An 18,637-nucleotide genomic window follows, 5' to 3' on the forward strand; every position below is an offset into this window, starting at 1 on the left:
TATAGAATGTCTCTGTTTAAAATAGTACCTCCCAGTTGAATATTACAATTCTTGAAAGTTTGTTACCAGATTTTCTTTAGATTCTAATGTGTGCCCAGTGAAAATTCAGATACCCTTTAAAGGAAAAACATGGCAACCTATATCAGTTAAAATCTTGATTAGTTGAGAATAAGCTGTGAGCAGCTTATCAGGGTAGACAGTAGTAACAGGGTCTTGGAGCAGTGAATTGTCATTCACCCGTTCATTTAGAAAATAAGCACAGAATGGGACCTTATCTTATTTGAGGCAATAATATAATTTTAGGTCACAAAGATGCCTGAGTATGATTTCTATATTCGAAGGGCATAGAATTCACTGGAGGAGACAGGCAAGAAATAAGGCAATCAAAGTAGGGAAAGTATAGAAAAAGGGAACTACAGAAGGATGTGGGAAGGACATCCATCCTGGACTGAGTTGAGGGGAACAATGTGGAAGCTTCCTAGAGGAGACTGAATATGAAGTAGATTTTAAAAGTCACCCTGTAATATGGCCTTATAGAGTTAAATATGTTTTCGTATTATATTAATGAAAAAATACTGCAGTTAACTTCCTTGACGAAAAGAATATGGCTTTATAGAGTTAAATATGTAATATGGCCTTATAGAGTTAAATATGTTTTCGTATTATATTAATGAAAAAATACTGCAGTTAACTTCCTTGACTCATAGAAGGTCAATCAATAATAATGTCTGTGACTTCCTGGATATGACTGGTTTTACTATCAGAATTGCAACACGACCCATAATGTTTCTAATTTGGACTCTGTTTGTGGAAGTTGAGCAATTACCTGTCATTTTGTGTCTTGACTCACTTGTGAAATGTGCACTTGGCATTTCCAGTCCTGTTTTGTTTCGGGTATCTTCCCAGACCACGTTGGGGATGGAGTTGGTACTTTATCCAAGGCTCTGGGACAGTGGTCAAGGTCCCCTCTCTCCTACCTTCAAGAGAATAAGTGGTATGTGAGTGTTCATGGCAAATTTTATTTATTTCACCATTTTGTATACAATTTTGTACTTATTTCACCAAATCTCTATCTGTAGGTAATAGCTCCTTATGTTTGCCATCACATTTGAAAGTTTTCTCTAGAAACTTACTTTCTTAGAACATTATCTAGAGAAAAAAATACATTAAACACCACAGTTAATTTTCATAACAGAACACAATTTAGCTAAAAAGATGACATAGAGAATGTAATTACTGAACTTCTTTAAATTTTCTTTCTGCAAGCTTTCATTAATTGAGGCCATATTTTTAAAGAGCAAAGGAAGAAAAATAGGCCTATTAACAATAATTTTTAGCCCTACTTTACTAGAAGTTTTTTTTTCTGAATTACACTTTTGCAAATAATAGGTCAACTTTCCAAAGGAAAAATCTACATTAATAAAAATAGCAGTGTTCAAAGCCCGCTCAAAATGTATTTCCTCTTACATATGTGGGTTTTATTAAAGAATATGAGTAAAAAGAATTATATTATTTTTCCTGTAAAATTGTCTGTTGTTATCTTATGAGAGTGAAAGTATAAGCCTATAGAGAACAAACGTGAATTGAATCCAGATTAATAAAAACAGATGCTCACAAGGGCATTCTTTATATGAATTTTTAGGCTAAGTAAATCTTCAAAATCCACAAGCTTCCTTGAGAGGTGTGAATTTGGATGGAGGAGAGGGACATAACTAAGAATAAGATGACATCAAAAAGTGTGGTTAAATGATCATGGAAAAAGTAAATCACTTCTCAGGGAAAATGCATCAAAAAATTTGTTTCGTATAAACACCCACTTGAAATAGACCAGAAATGTTTGGCCTTCCTGAGATAATCAGCTCCCTGTAAGAGAGTATCAATGTGTTTGAGGTATGAATGTTAGGAGCAGGGAGCTTGTCATTATCAGAAAGAATAAGGTTTGCTCATCTGAAAACTTAAGTACTGCTCTGAATCTTCTTCAGCCAATACCATAATTGGAAGAGATGGGCTGTCACAAATGCCCTGTGTCTTACAACCAGTAGTGAACATTGCAGTCCTCTGATATAACTAAGGTTATGGTAAATCACAAGAGAGTTTCATCTTCTAAGGATCAATTAGTTCTGTTATATAAGCAACAGATTAATAAGTATTTCTTCAATGTCTGTCCTTTTGGGGTACTGTGACTGCTTTTTTAAATACTAAGATTCTATTGGATTTTCTTTGGCATCAGTTTTCATTATTTGAAACAAGCCCATACTGTATAGAGAATTGTAAATCCCAAGTTGTTGTGAGTAATTATAAAGCTCTTCAAATTGTAGAACATTATATTAGATTCTGAAGATAAAGTGTAGGCCAATGCAGATTTTCTATAAAGTCAATCAAGAAGGGCAAATTAGAATTATGATGGCTTTAGTTTTCTTTAGCAATTGTTCTTTTTTAAAACATAATATAATATTTTATACCAATATAGAAAATCTTTGTTACTCAATAACCGTAATGAATCTTGGGGCACCCGGGTGGCTCAGTCAGTTAAGTGGCTGACTTTGGCTCAGGTCATGATCTTTTGTGGTTCGTGGGTTTGAGCCCTGCGTCAGGCTCTGTGCTGATAGCTCAGAGCCTGGAGCCTGCTTTGGATTCTTTGTCTCTCTCAAAATTAAATAAACGTTCAAAAAATTTTTCAAAAAAGCAATCACAATAAATCATGAAATGATGAGCAGTGCTATTTGTGTTCATTAAATTTGAAAATAGTATCCCTACAAAGAGCTTTCTTCTCATCGTTGACTCTCCTCCCACAACGTCTAATTTCTCTCTCTTCTGACCTTGGGAAAAAAGAATAAGACTCACAATTAATGGTAATAAAGCTTTAACGAATTCTGCTATGGCACTGCTGGAAAAGAGTCTCTGGGGTGGGTGTCTACATTTCTTTTCAACAGGGTTTCGACAGTGGGACTAGGCTTTCAGTCCAAGTAGCTTCCTTGGGAGGTGATCCAAAAAATCACCAGATGGAATGTCATACAATATGGAATCGATCTGTGCTCTGGACAACAGGGTTCTGTCCAGCTAGGGATAATGACAGACCATAGATCATACATAAGAGTTGTCCCACCTGCGTGAGCAGGAAGTGGAGGTGTTTACCTCCAGCTCGCATCAGTTTAGGGTCGAGAGCTAAACATGGGGAAATGACCAGGGATGGCTAGAAATGTAAAAGAAATATAAAAGTCTTTTGTACAACTCTATTCAGTTACTAAAACACAGATGTCATGTAGTTTTCTAAAAAAAACCACGACATTTTGCCATAGGTGAAATATGAAATCTAAACACAATTATAGTAAAGAATTGAGAGGATTTTCAAATATTCACTTTGAAAACACACCATTCCTGAGTGGAGTCACAGGTGAAGTCAATTACACTTTGAAGGAATGGAAAATTCCAATACTTTAAACTTTTTTCCAAGTGTAGACTGCCAAAACTTTTGACAGTCAAAACATATATAGATACATCATTTATGAATGTTAATGTAAAACCTCAAGTAAATCACATATATATAATCCTGCAGTGTATCTAAAGACTAATATTTTTAAAATGGAGTTTGTTCCAGGAACATAAGGATGATACATTATTTAAAAATCTGCGAATATAATTCATCATATTAATAAGTTGAATGGCCAAAAAAATAAGGCCATTTGGCAAAATTCACCGTCCCATCTTGACTTTTAAAAAAAACTTAAATAAAAATTGATTAAATGAATATTGTCAGTTATCTATGGCTACAGAGCAAATTACTCCAAAACGTAAAAACTTTTAAAAATAAGTACTTATGATCTCACAGATTCTGTGGGCCTGGAATTCAGGAGGAGTTTACCTGGGTGCCCATGGTTCAGGGTCCGTCATAAAGGTTTAGACAAGGTGTTGAGTTCACAGTCATTTCGAGGCTCATCAAATGGATTTCTACATAACTATTTATACCAAAATAAAATTCTAATGATCAAACATGTAAACACACACAGACACATACACATACAAATATTAAAATATACAAAAATTAAATGATTTCTTTTTTTAATCTTTGATAGGAAATGCCTTTTTATACAAGACTCAAAACCCAAAGGCCATAGAAGTAGAAACATTTGATTTATAAATGTTAAAACGTCTTTGCAATAAGGACATCATAAACAAAATAAAAACAACACAACCACAAAAACAAACTTGGGAAATATTTATATTATACAACAGAGTAAAAAAAAATCCAATTTCCTTAATAGAGAAAATCTTTCACAAATAAATAAGAAACTCTAAAATTTTATTGGAATAATGTACAAAATCAAGAGTTCACAAATAAGGAACTGAAAACAGCTTATTGCTGTGATAAGATCCCAGCCTTACTCATCATTTTCAGTGTTTCCATATTTCCAGGGATCAGATTAGCAATAATTTTAAAATGTGAGAATTCCTGGCAAGAATGTGAATAAACACACAGTCTCCTACACGGTTGGAAGTTTATATTGCTATAATTGCTTTCAAAGATAATTTTTAATTAAAAATACGCTTGATATTTAGCACAGGAATTCCGTTTCTAGAAATCTAGCCTATAAAAAATTTATACTGTTTAGTGTATCTAAATCATCTACAGGATTATTCATTTCTGTTTTGTTTATAATTGTGAAAAACTGGAATAATCTAAAAGCCTTTCAGTAGAGGAGTAATTAAGCATACCCATATAATAGAATATTATAAAGTTATTAAAAGTGAGTGGTGTGCAGGTAATGCAGAGATATCCAAAGGTACAATTAAGACTGTTTTTGGGTGCGCCCAGGTGGCTTAGTTGGTTGAGTGACAGACTCTTGATACTGGCTCAGGCAGTGATTTAGCAGTCCTGGGATTAAGCCCCTCTGCCGACTCTACATAGAGCAGAGCCTGCTTGGGATTCTCTCTCCCCCTCTTTCTCTGCCCCTCCCCCACTTACACTCTCTATCTCAAAATAAATAAATAAATAAATAAACTTAAGAAAAAAGAGTATTCTGAAAATGACCCAAACAGGGATTAGGATATGGGCCTATTTGTATAAATGTTTAAAAACACTTCATTAGAAAATCTGTGTGTGTGTCTGTGTGTGTGTGTGTGTTAACTTCTGGGGAGTCAGACTGGATTTTAGGATGGGAGACAGGCTAATTCTGTATTCTATCCCCTATTTTATAGTTTGACTATTAAAATTGTGAAATAATTTGTGGAAATAATTTGTGGTTGATTACTTTTATCAAATACATAAATTATTTCAATACTTAAAATTGTGTAATTGTACTAAAATTATAATTGTATAATAACCCTCTTGAAAATTAAAATAATAATATATTCAGTAATTTTTTGGAGGAAAAGTAAAGGCCAACTTTTTCCAAAGTATGTTTTGTAGAAATACAGTCTTGGAAATGGTGTTAAAACAATGCCATGAGCAGCCACAATAACAATATGACAAAAAAAATAACAATACATCAAAATAATCAGAAACCCCATGAACTCTACCTCTGACAGCAATTAAGTGTGTATTTTCATATTCAAGCCTCTTACAAATCTTGCAGGAAAGAAACTTTTCAGATATAATTGTTTTCCAAATGCATTTATTTAGGTAATCTTGCTGTACTTGACTTATCACCTATTAATATTTCAAAAAACATACTTGTAACATTCATGTAGATCTCTACCAGAGACAATGTGATCATTTCGTCTATGTTTAAGATCGCTACTCAAACATTTGATTTAGATTTTCTAGACTGACAGCTGGAGAAATTCCAGGAGGGTGGCATTTTGGCCACACTCCTAGGTGCCATCGTCCTCCCTTCTCTCTCTCCGGGCATTTACAAAATACTGAGAGGCATGCTGCCCTCCCCTGGAGGGGACATAGCAGGCTCTTTCTGAGATCCAGGGGGCTATAGGACTTCATTCTCTTTGGTACCAGGCAGAAGCCAAGATATTATTGGCAGAGAAGACAACTGCTTAGAAAATGGGCACAAATCTTACACGTGTACTTCAAGTGGCAGAATCCTGTTGGTTCCTTTGCAAAATGCCTATGCCTGGGCTTGCTCTTGGTGGCACTGTTGGTTCATGCCAGCGCTGTTAGAACTGGAGGGACGCTGTGCTACTGGCCTGAACTCTCTCCAGCCTTGGCAGTTAGGAGAGAAAGCAGTTGGCATGTAGAAAGAACCTGGAGGAGAGAGACTTCTCCCACATGGCTACTAGGAGGGTAAGGGTTTACTAGTTGCTTGTTTGTTTGTTTGTTTGTTTGTGGGAGCAAAAAAAAAAACCACTTGTGTTTATTCTTTTTTTTTTAATTTTTTTTTATTTATTTTTTAATATATGAAATTTACTGTCAAATTGGTTTCCATACAACACCCAGTGCTCATCCCAAAAGGTGCCCTCCTCAATACCCATCACCCACCCTGCCCTCCCTCCCACCCCCCATCAACCCTCAGTTTGTTCTCAGTTTTTAAGAGTCTCTTATGCTTTGGCTCTCTCCCAGCATTCTTCTCGAAACTAGAACAAGCAATCCTAAAATTCATATGGAACCACAAAAGGCCCCGAATAGCCAAAGTAATTTTGAAGAAGAAGACCAAAGCAGGAGGCATCACAATCCCAGACTTTAGCCTCTACTACAAAGCTGTAATCATCAAGACAGCATGGTATTGGCATAAAAACAGACACATAGACCAATGGAATAGAATAGAAACCCCAGAACTAGACCCACAAACGTATGGCCAACTCATCTTTGACAAAGCAGGAAAGAACATCCAATGGAAAAAAGACAGTCTCTTTAACAAATGGTGCTGGGAGAACTGGACAGCAACATGCAGAAGGTTGAAACTAGACCACTTTCTCACACCATTCACAAAAATAAACTCAAAATGGATAAAGGACCTGAATGTGAGACAGGAAACCATCAAAACCTTAGAGGAGAAAGCAGGAAAAGACCTCTCTGACCTCAGCCGTAGCAATCTCTTACTCGACACATCCCCAAAGGCACTTGTGTTTATTCTAATGATAGATAATCTAATAAAATTAGAAATTAACAATAAAGGGTGTAATATTGGAAATTAAGAATCACTTATAAGTAGCCCGAGTCAAAGAGAAACTAAAAATAAAACTGACCTAGGAGACATAACAAAAGCTGCACTTATGGGAGAATTGCTGAAATAATCTAAATGCCTAAATTATCTCAGAATTACAGGGAATAAATTCTCCATAAATGCTTGCATGTGAGGCGGGTGTCATTTTTTTGTTCGATGAAATTTTCCCTGATAAATGAATCATTAGACATTTAAGCTCTTACAAAGCCTCTTAAATAATGTATCATGTTCTCAGTATGTTTTAGAAAATAATACTCTATTTGAGGAAGACATATTAGCCTTAAATGACAGCCCTCAATGCTAGTTTGGGATGATTATAAAATCTACCTGACAGAATTAAAGAAGGTAGTAAAGAAGTTGAGTGTATATTTAGTGATTATCCCTGAGTAAATGATTTTTTAATTATAAGTTTGAGATTTTATGAGAAATGTGGATTTTAAAGATTATTCAGACTAAAAAGTGGTTACAGCTTAGAGTTCATTAGAAACCATTTTTGGAACAAATTGAAACAGAGAAAAACTGTCTTATGTTATGCAAATGAGACTTAAGTGTCTGAGAGAAATTCCTGTGAACCATCAACTGTGGGTTCAAAAAGTGTCAGAGCAGAGACCTCCACAGAACTGGCTCCCAGGGCGGGACACCTGCCTGTTGTCCGTGAACTGCTGTAAGAGAATAAAGATTCTCTTTATAACAGTGATAACATGAAGTAGGAGCAAACAGTTACATAAAATATCCAATTGGACATACTGAGAGTGAAAAATAAAATTGTTTAACTAAAGGGCTCATCAGAGGGGATGAAGAGCCAAATAATGAATTAATGAGTAAGAATTTCAGTTGACTAACTTTTTCAGAAGACGTCACAAAGTAATAAAGAATTGGGGGACTCTAAGAGCTAAGAAATTAATACATTATTGTATGCTCCCCAGAATGTCTAAAATTAACAGACAAACAATATAAAGTGCTGTCTATCATAGATAATAGTGATTCATGAAAACAATATTCCAAAAGATCTATAAGCATAAAATATTTCTCCATCTTACTGATAGAAAGATGCAAATTAAGTGTCCCAAGTGTAAATTACAAGATCATTTTGGATATTAAGTTTTAAATAATTTTATTTTTTTTTATTTTATTTATTTATTTTATTTATTTATTTTTGAGACAGAGAGAGACAGAGCATGAACGGGGGAGGGTCAGAGAGAGGGAGACACAGAATCTGAAACAGGCTCCAGGCTCTGAGCTGTCAGCACAGAGCCCGACGCAGGGCTCGAACTCACGGACCGCGAGATCATGACCTGAGCCGAAGTCGGACGCTTAACCAACTGAGCCACCCAGGTGCCCCATGTTTTAAATAATTTTAAAAGTAACAATACATTCATCCTTGGACTTCGCCAATTCATTTTTGACAATATGTTTCATAGAAATAAAAGCATAAAGATACATGTTCAATATTTGTTTCAGCATTGTTGGTAGTGGGAAAATATAGGGGAGGGGAGATCCCTGAATATCCTACACCCACACCCACACCTACGCATACACACACACAATAACACACAAATGATTAACCATACTATAGATACTATATAGCTATTAAAATAATGGTGCTAATCGTCAACTATATTGATCTGAATGGTAGGGACATGTAGTTCAATTTAAAAAGCAAATTTCAAGGGTGCCTAGGTGGGTCAGTTGGTTACGCCTCTGACTTCTGCTCAGGTCACAATCTCCTGGTTTGTGAGTTTGAGCCCCTCATTGGGCTCTGTGCTGATGGCTTTGGAGCCTGGAACCTCTTTCAAATTCTGTGTCTCCCTCTCTCTCTCTGCCCCTCCCCTGCTTACCATCTGTTTTTCTCTGTCTCAAATATAAATAAACATTTTTTTTTTAAAAGCAAATTTCAGGGGTACCTGGGTGGCTCAGTCAGTTAGGCCTCCGACTCTTAATTTCAGCTTGGGTCTTAATACCAGGGTTGTAAGATTGAGCTCCAAGTCAGGCTCTGCACTGGGCATGGAACCTGCCTAAGATTCTCTCTCCCCCTCCCTCTGCCCCTCCCCTGCTTTTGCGCCCTCATGTGTGCACTCTCTTTCTCTCTAATAAATAAGTTAATTAATTAAAAAGCAAATTTCAGAGCTATTGTTTTGGTTTCTAAAAAATTCAAGTGCAATAAGAGCAAAAAATAAAAAATGAATATCCATGTATATGAAAGTTTATAAGTATTTATGAGGAGGGAAAACCATGGTGGAGAAAACACATCAGGCTATTAGCACATTTCCCAGGACAATAAACATAGAGATTTTGGAGGAGGAAAAAAGAATTTTAACCTTTTCTTTATATATCTTGTATTATTTCGCAAATTAATATGAGTATGTAGTACTTCTGTAATTTTTAAAACAATGCATTGAAAAAAATAAAAGTAGAATGATAAAAATTGCGATGAAAAAAATTTAAGGAGAACCAAATAGCTATAATGTTCATGTTCTGGAAAAACACCTTAGGACTAAAAACTTCACTAAGAACTAAAACTTACCTCGACTTTTTCTAGCCTCTCTGGTGAATTTGATAAACAGCGAGGGTTCGTTGGGATAGATTTGTTTGTTTTCTGTGAAACGTTGGTGCCTTTATGCATGACTAATGTGGACATTTGGAATTGATAGATTTTCTTATCTGGAAAAAAATGTGGCAGATTTTGAAGAACTCTTTTCATAGCTGTTGAATCTTTTTGATGACAGTTTTACTCTGTTTGGCATGCTTGGTGCTGTGTCTCTTTCACATTTTTATAACTACTTTTTAATGAACATCTTTAAACACTTTCTTAATCTTTCTCAATTCTTGCCGGCTCAACCAGAAAGATAGCACATTTCCTAAAGTGTGAAATCAGACACTTACTTAAGGAGCTGCATTTTGATGATTATTTCTTTGTCACATCAAAACAGTGCTGGCCTGAGGAATCACATAAATGCCTATGTCTTTCTGTTTAAATAAAAGTAACTGTTATAAATAGTTTATATTCTCAGTTTTAAAAAAAGGTATATTCTGCATGTTATCTAAAGCCACTTAATTTAGCAAGACAGTAAAACAGAAATTAGATCCATATCATTTCTGGGTTTTAAAATATGTTTGCATTCTCTAGGCAACTAAAAGATACACATACAAAGCTAGGATGTTGTCACATTTCTTCATTTTGCCAATTACATCAAAAGAAATTTCTAGGAAGCAATATGAATCTGCATTTCTTGGATGACTTTTAATATAAACTCTGTTTTATTTATATATTAAGAATTAGTAACTGTTATATGTTTCAGTGTCTTAAATCTTATCTGAACATGTGTTTCATGAAGTTGTCTGCATGACAAGTTAAATGACTTTCAGTAAATGGAGTATCCTTTTTTTCCTCTTAACTTGCATCACATTATTTATACTATTATTATTCTTTGTTATATCAAAGTTTGATGACTAGAAGCAACTTTTTATTTTTTAATTTTTATTTATTTTTTTATGTATTTTGAGAAAGAGCAGGCATGACTGGAGGAGGAGCAGAGAGATAAAGAGAGAGAATCCCAAGCAGGTTCCACACTATCAGTGCAGAGCCTGACATAGGACTTGAACTTCTGAACCGTGAGACTGTGACCTGAGCCGAAATCAAAAGTCAGACACTTAACTGACTGAGCCACCCAGGCACCCCTAGGAGCAACTTTTTATTGGTTGAAATAATTAACAGTACAGAAGTTACTTTAAAATGTTATTTTGCTTATTATGGTTTGCTCTCTGTTTTTCAAAAGGGAATCACATTTAGGTGACACTCCTGAGAACTCTTAATGTGTATGAATTTTCTTTAGAGAGTTGATTTTAATGATCCATTATCATTAATAGATTCTAAATAAATATATGTTTACTTATTTCAAACCATTAGTAGATTTGGATTAAACAATCAAACTCATTTATAAACTGTTGCTTAGAGTTAAGGATTCACAGTGTGGTAACAAAATAAACCAAAACTGTACAGAAATTATACAGTAATTGACTAAGTCTTGGCAATGATTTTTTGGATTTGACACATAAAGCAAAGAAGCAAAAGCAAAAATGAACAAGTGAGACTACATCAAACTGTAGAGTTTTTGTCCAGCAAAGGAAACCATCACCAAAATGAAAAGGCAACCAATTTGCAAATTGTATATCTGATAAAGGGTTAATATCCAAAATACATAAAGAAGTCATGAAACTCAATAGCAAAAAGCTTCAAATCGTCCAATTAAAAAATGGACAGAGGAACTGAACAGACATTTTTCCAAAGAAGACATGTTGAGGTGCTTGACATCACTAACCAGGGAAAAAGAAATCAAGATCACAATATCATCTCACACCTGTTAGAACTGCAGCACCAAAGAGACAAGAGACAAGCGTCAGCAAGGATGTGGAGAAAAAGGGAACACTTGTGCACTGGTGGGAATGCAAACTGGTGCAGCCACTATGGAAAACAGTATGGAGGTTCCTCAAAAAATTAAAAATAGAACTACTATACCATCCAGCAATCCTACTTCTGGATATATATGCAAAGAAATGAAAATACAATCTTGAAGAGATATCTGCATTCCCATGTTCATTGCAGCATTATTCACAGTAGCCAAGACATGAAAATAACCTAACGGTCCATCAACAGATATCAATGGATAAATAAGATGTATGATATATATATGTGATATTGTATATATACATATATATGATATCCATATATATCACATATATGTCATTATATATATCATTGTATACATATATATCACATATATATCATAATATATATATCATTGTATATGTATATATCATTGTATATATGTGTGTGTGTGTATATATATGTATACACATATGTATGTGTATACACACACACACACACACACACACATATATATATATATAACAATGGAATATTATTTAGCCACGAGAAAGAAGGAAATCCATTTTTGCAACAACACAGATGGAACTTGAGGGAGGGCAGTGCAAATTGAAATAAGTCAGTCTGAGAAAGAAAATTCAATTACTGCATCGTATCATTTATATGTGGAATTTTTTTAAAAAAGGTTAAACTCACAAAAGCACAGAGTAGGAAAGTAGTGCCAGTTGCCAGAGGCTGGAGGAAATATGAAGAAGTTGAAAAAAGGGTACAAACTTTTAGTTGTAAGATGAATAAGTTCTGAGGATCTAATGTAAAACATGGTGACTATAATGGATAACACTGCATTATATAACTGAAATTTGCTAAGAGAGTAGAACTTAAATTTTTTACACCCCCACCAAAAAAAAAAAACTCATAAAGATTCAAAATTAAGAAACAAAAAGATTCATAAACTTTCCATTAACCTCATTTCAATGTCTTTCTCTTCTTACATCTTTCTACTACTATAGTATCTGTGTTCTATATTTTGGTGGACTGATTATTTTCCCCCATGTGGACAAATTTTAGCTCTTTCCACATTCAAACTCTGTGTTTTGTTAATTGTCTTACCTTACAATTTTTTCATCAAATTGTTCATTGGCATTTTTCTTCACAGACTTTTTCAAATGGAAAATGCAGTTCTGTGTGCTGATCTTTTAGGTGGTTCATTAGTGAATAGTGGTGTTACATAGAAGAGCGTCGCACATGAGTTTGGGAGGAACACAAAAGTTACCTGTATATGTAAGAGATTTTTGCAACATGGGTCTGTTCCTGCTGTGTCCTATGAAGGCTTGCTAAGGGGGTTCGTCTTGCAGGGACTGTACCAGAGGACCCATGGCAATCTGGTGTGTGCCCAGATAATTAGATTTACATATCATGTTATCAAGTTAAAATTCTGAAGTAAGCCTTTAAAGGGTGGCTTTTAAAAGTTTCTGCAAAGAAACCATGGATTAAACATGAGGCCATAATGCAAGCACATGTGAGCAAAAAAATGGCAGAGCTCACATTAAAAATCATCTGCTAAGATAATTTTATTATCTAAGGAAATCAGGCCAAAAATGGAAATAACTAAGAATACTATTTGAAGGTGGATTTATAACAAAAGTCATTGAAAATGAACCTTTCTTTTAGCATGAATTGTAACTTGAGATAGTAAGCATTAATCGAGGTATGCATAAAACATTTATGAATAAAAATACATATAGTGGGGGGCATGCCTTAAAATTTTTTATTGATTAATTGTATAAATGCAAACTTTTTGAGACCAGGTCATAATGATCTGTGGCTCCTGGCTTACTGTCTGCCTTCCCTTCTGCAACGCTGAACTCTCTAATGCCGAGGACATCCCAGTTCATGAACAATAATAACTACTAGGGTTGAGGAAGTGGTTTTTAATAGGTCATTCAAAATTTCAGATTATTCAAAGAATAGACTGAGATGCTGCCATCAAAGAACTCACGGTTTGTTGATAACTAATTGTGACTAATGTTTTTCCAATGCATATAATACTATCCGTTGTAGAAAATTCTGTTGCCAGTAAAGATTTAGAGTTGACAGCATCCAGAGTCTGCTTTATGAAAATCAAACGATAGTCCTGCTGAACTAAAACTAACTTCTCAGGTGTGTACTTGCATTTTGTATTTTAATCTTATTTCTAGTTCCCTAAGTTCTGTTTTTGCTGTCTTCTCTCTAATTCATTATTGGTCATATGCTATTGTTGTCGGCTCATCTCACACACTCTGGGCAGCCCCTGTTCAATATATATGAATTCTCCCAATATAGCATCACAATGAAGTATCAATGCAGCAGTGAAATGGAACAAAGTTGGCAGACCGTATGTTCTGAAATATAGACTCTTCTGGGGGAAGAAAGGTGCCATTAAAAAAAAAAGAAACATTTAAAAAAATAAAGAAAAAAAGAAACAGAGAAACACAATAAAAAGACCTCAGTGTCTTTGTTCATTAGTAGTATAAATCCAATTAAATGTTTTATACAGCAGCAAACAAAATCAGTTTCAAAAATTAGGTATTGGGGCGCCTGGGTGGCCCAGTCGGTTAAGCATCCAACTCTTGGTTTCGGCTCAGTTCATGAGCTCACGGTTTGTGAGTTTGAGCCCCAAGTCGGGCTCGGTGCTGACAGTGCAAAGCCTGCTTGGGATTCTCTCTCTTTTCCTCTGACTCTGCCCTTCCCCCCACCCTCTCTGTCTCTGTCTCTCTCTCTCCAATAAATAAATAAACAATTTTTTTTTAAATTAGGTATCTAGAAATATAGTGATGTACATGTATAAACTATGTAGAAACTAAATCACATCAGATTAAGACTTCAGATTCAAAGACGTAATATCTTAAAGAATGCTGGCCTCATATTCCAAAGAATAAGAAGGGGACATTTAAAGAAAAATATAAATAAAAATATCAAATCCCTTCACAAAGGGAAAAAAGATATGTAACTAAACAAATTACATGACAACTCAAAAGTATGCTGTTTGTTTCTCATGCCTTTTTTAATCCAAAAGGGATTGTGAAATCAGATGAATAAAGAAATGTATACTGCTCCATAGAAATATATAAATAATGTAGATGTTTTTAACTATATGATAAAAGTTTAAAGCGTTAGAGAGACAGGACATACACAGAAAACATATTACTAGTCACCTTAAAGATCGTGACCTCATTGCTCATGGTGCTGGCCTTCTGATTTTTTGGTGGATGTCTGAAGAATTCTCTAAGTTCTCCAAATCAGTGATGCTATTCTTTCAGCTGCTAACAGCAGCTAACTCACTGTGCTTCATTTTAATAATGAAATAATTGCATTCTGGAATAAGATTTAACTGGTACATTGTTAGATCCACTGTGAGGTCATTTCAAAAGCACAAACCTTTGTTCCCTTGTAAAGTGCTTCAGTGCTTGGGCAAGAGCACCAAGCACATCAAAATTCTTGTTTCTTCCCACCTCTGAGTCCAAAAAGATAAGGAAAGGTGAGAATTAATACAATTAAGCATGACCAGATATCCATCCTATGAATCAATTTAGTTTCAGTAGATTAGGTTTACAATAATACTGTAAACATAAAAGCTCCAGATCTTTTTTTTAAATTTTTTTTTTAAAGTTTTATTTATTTTTGAGACAGAGAGAGACAGAGCATGAACGGGGGAGGGTCAGAGAGAGAGGGAGACACAGAATTGGAAGCAGGCTCTAGGCTCCGAGCCATCAGCCCAGAGCCTGACGCGGGGCTCGAACTCACGGACCGTGAGATCGTGACCTGAGCTGAAGTTGGCCGCTTAACCGACTGGGCCACCCAGGCGCCCCAAAAGCTCCAGATCTTAACCCAATAATTTTTTGTTACATCACACTTCATAGTCTTGCTTCAGTTCTTCACATAGGTCTTCAAATGATCTCATGTATAATTTTGTATTTTTTTCCAAATATAAGATATTCTCTGGCAATCCAGATCTCACTAAGGCTCCTGCCTAAATAAATACATTTTCTATTTAGCGCCCATGAAGGGGAAATTGTCTTTAGTGGTAAAAGGCCATAGGCTGCACACAAAAACATTAATAAGTACATAATAATAATATAATACTTACACTCCAGAAAGAAAAACTCACCTGATTCAAGGACTATACATAGACTGTGGTATTACAAAATAATCATTACTACCCTTTGTTTGGCTGTGATTCAGTGGTGATGGGCAAGTCTGTTTAGTCATTGTATCGGTACAAAAACTGGAACGATAGTAGGTTAAGAGATGGGGATAGATGTCACCAAATCCAAAGAAGTGAACAGATCCCAGAAGTGTGTGCAGAGTCAATGTACAAGAAGCTTGGAAAGGGAGGGTCACCAACCCAGTTAAGAAGCAGATGTAAAAATTGTACTGAGGTGCCAAAATCCAGGAAATCAGAAGATGGGAGTAATTGTAAGCAGGACCAGAGGGGAAAGAGGTTTCTGGTGTAAATGGCATATGGTCTGCAGCCCAGGATCCAGCTGGTCTCAACTCTGCACAAAAATATCTGTGAAGGCAGAGGAAAATCACAAAAGTTAGAGCGCTCTAAACCAGAATTGACAATAAGCCCATTACGAGTATCCATGAAGAATTTTCATAAACTACAAAGTTAAGAGAATTGGGTAGAAAATTGCAACAGGTACCCTAAGCTTATTTTGACAATTAAGAATAGGTAAAAGTTTTCCTCTCTGCTATTTTTCCTGTGTCAGAAGTAAATCATCAGTCTAGAAACTTAGGTAACTACTAAATGGGTGCCTTATTTTGAGATTTCTCTTCACTCCCCACAACCCAATGGCTATTACTACTATGACTCTCTCTCCTTGTACATCTCTTTGGAAACTATAAAGATACAAAAACAGCTGGTCAGGAATGTGTGTGTGTGTGTGTGTGTGTGTGTGTGTGTGTGTGTGTGGTAGGGAAAGGTGCTCTAACATCCTAGAAGGTATAATCCCTACAAATGAAGTGTCTTGGAAAGATATTAATGAGAAAGCACTGAGAACAGTGAATTCAAGTTTTGAAAACATTTTGCCAGAGTACTGAATTAGGTGCTGAGGTAATAGGAGACCCTATCTCAGATCAGCAGCACCTCCCTGGCACTTAGTACCTATCTGGCTAAGAATTCTGCACATCAACCTGCCTTCTGTTTGTGGTCCTGGGAAGGGATTCGGCCAGCATGCAAGTATATGGAGAGGGCCAATGGCAGTCCAGTCAATGCAACTGGGACACGCAGAATAAGATGATGAGAAGTGTATTTTTTCAGAACATTCACTGGGGTTACTCAAGCCACTTCAGTGAGACACAGTCTCATATAAACCTTTGTAACTATTCGAACTTTCTAATGCCTTCTAGGAATGAGCTATTCCATGCCTGGAATCGTTCTGTACCACTCTCACTAGGCCACTATTAGTGATCTGAGGGTGTAAATGAGGCAGCAGTTCTACATTTTTATTTCAAAATGTCTGATTGCCACAACAGGTAATAGCTAATTTAGTCTTTTGCCTTTACATGAGATTATGGTGAGTGTAGGGGTGAGATTTTGGAAGTAGAGTGAACAAGCAGACGCATAAACATGAATTCTGCTAGCCTTCTCCGTGAAAAATATCATTGACCTCACTGTGGGCTAAGTGGACTGTGAAAGCAATTTTAACATAGGAATTTCAAAACTGAGCTTGTTAACAGCAGCCTCAGTGGATTAGAGATTAATTTTGTTTGGTGATTCATATGCTGGACAATACACATCTAGATGTATACGCCCTGAGATGTTTGCTAAAATACCAGACACACCTAAATTCCTCTCTTTAATTACTATTTTTTACTTTGGGGGGGGGGGGCAGAAGGAGAGAGAGAGAATCACAAGCATGCTCCAACCACGGTGGAGCCCGATGCAGGGGTCGATTCCTCAACTCTGGGATCATGGCCCGAGCCGAAATCAAGAGTCTGACGCTCAAGCGACTGAGCCACCTAAAATTCCTCTTAATGTTTCATAGCCGCTCTTTCAAAAAAGGCTTTTGGGAGACTCACGGAGTATTTGCTCTAGCTTTTTCCTGGTCCCTCAAGACTTTATGCCCAGATACTTTTTTGTTGCTCAGATCAATTGATTGGGGTCTGTGCCTCGTTGGGCCACTCTCCTGGCCTCAGTCCTCAAATCCAGTGCCCAGTTGTCCTTGCTGACCTCACCCTATGGCATCTGCCAGGCTTCTTCTATGGTAGGTAAGCTTCTAGGATAAGAATATGGGCTTATTAGCCTCTTTCCTATTTTATCAACTCAACCCCCCTCACCTTCCCTGTGGCTTCTCAACCCCCGACATGATCTTTCTCTCCCAGTTCAAATGAGACTACTGCTTGAAGTTACAAATTGAGTTGCAAAGTCGTTATATAGGCAAAGCCACTAAAACAAAGCAAATTGATAAAAGTCATTCATGCTGTACTTTTATTTTATATACTTTGCTTGATTTTCACATGGAGAAATCTGATGTCAATGGGAACCGAGGCCAGAAAGTGAAGAGACAACACTGAGTCCTCTTTGGGGCCAGATAAAAATGTAAACAGATGTAATTAAAAGATCGGGAAAATTCTGTGAGAAATGTGAGCAGACAGACAGTGGGTCATAAGAATGATTATTACCAGGTTCTCCCATGGCTTGAAATAGTCAAAGCTAATTTATTTGGGAATGCTTAAGATGGTTTTCCTCTTAAATAAGAAAACTTTTTACTGCTATATTCTGGAAAATGTTGCGCATGTCTTCTCTGCATATTGAGCAGATTTTCAATGGCCGCATCTGAGTTTATTTAAATTCTCACACTTACATCTTCCCATCTGGAGAAGGTTAGGTTTAGAAGACCTGTCTTTCAACTGGTCTCCAACCAACTTCACTGCATTTGCATCTGTGGCTTTTCTTTCCCCAGCAACGTGCATGACTCAGGTAAAGAGGAGGTGTGAAGACTGATGAATAGGCTCTGGGAGTTTTTTGACTCTTCAAACTATCTTAAAATAAAATTTCTAGGCCTACATTCACACTGAGTTTCCAAGCTTGTGTGCAGTTAATTTACTGTTCTACATTGTCTTGATGCAGGACTGGTGTCTTTGTTTCCCATGA

General features: G+C 36.0%; 1 long non-coding RNA gene across 4 annotated transcripts in view; it reads right to left on the reverse strand.

Moving 5' to 3' along the window:
- Positions 1-18,637, reverse strand: part of LOC109275886 (uncharacterized) — a 79,828-nt gene that overhangs the window by 30,895 nt on the left and 30,296 nt on the right. The window contains exons 2-7 of one of the 4 annotated variants that reach the window (XR_008423695.1): positions 15,884-16,048; positions 15,647-15,763; positions 14,917-14,992; positions 9,640-9,776; positions 3,863-3,956; positions 827-977 (exon numbers count right to left, since the gene is read on the reverse strand). This is a non-coding gene — a long non-coding RNA (uncharacterized LOC109275886). Of the gene's footprint in view, positions 1-826; positions 978-3,862; positions 3,957-9,639; positions 9,777-14,916; positions 14,993-15,646; positions 16,049-18,637 lie in introns of all 4 variants that reach the window. The other 3 variants (XR_008423693.1, XR_002084424.2, XR_008423694.1) reach the window with 3 other exon arrangements.

This window comes from Panthera pardus, unplaced genomic scaffold, assembly GCF_024362965.1.
Source record: "Panthera pardus isolate Hobbes unplaced genomic scaffold, ASM2436296v1 HiC_scaffold_2, whole genome shotgun sequence".
Taxonomy (NCBI): Eukaryota; Metazoa; Chordata; class Mammalia; order Carnivora; family Felidae; genus Panthera; species Panthera pardus.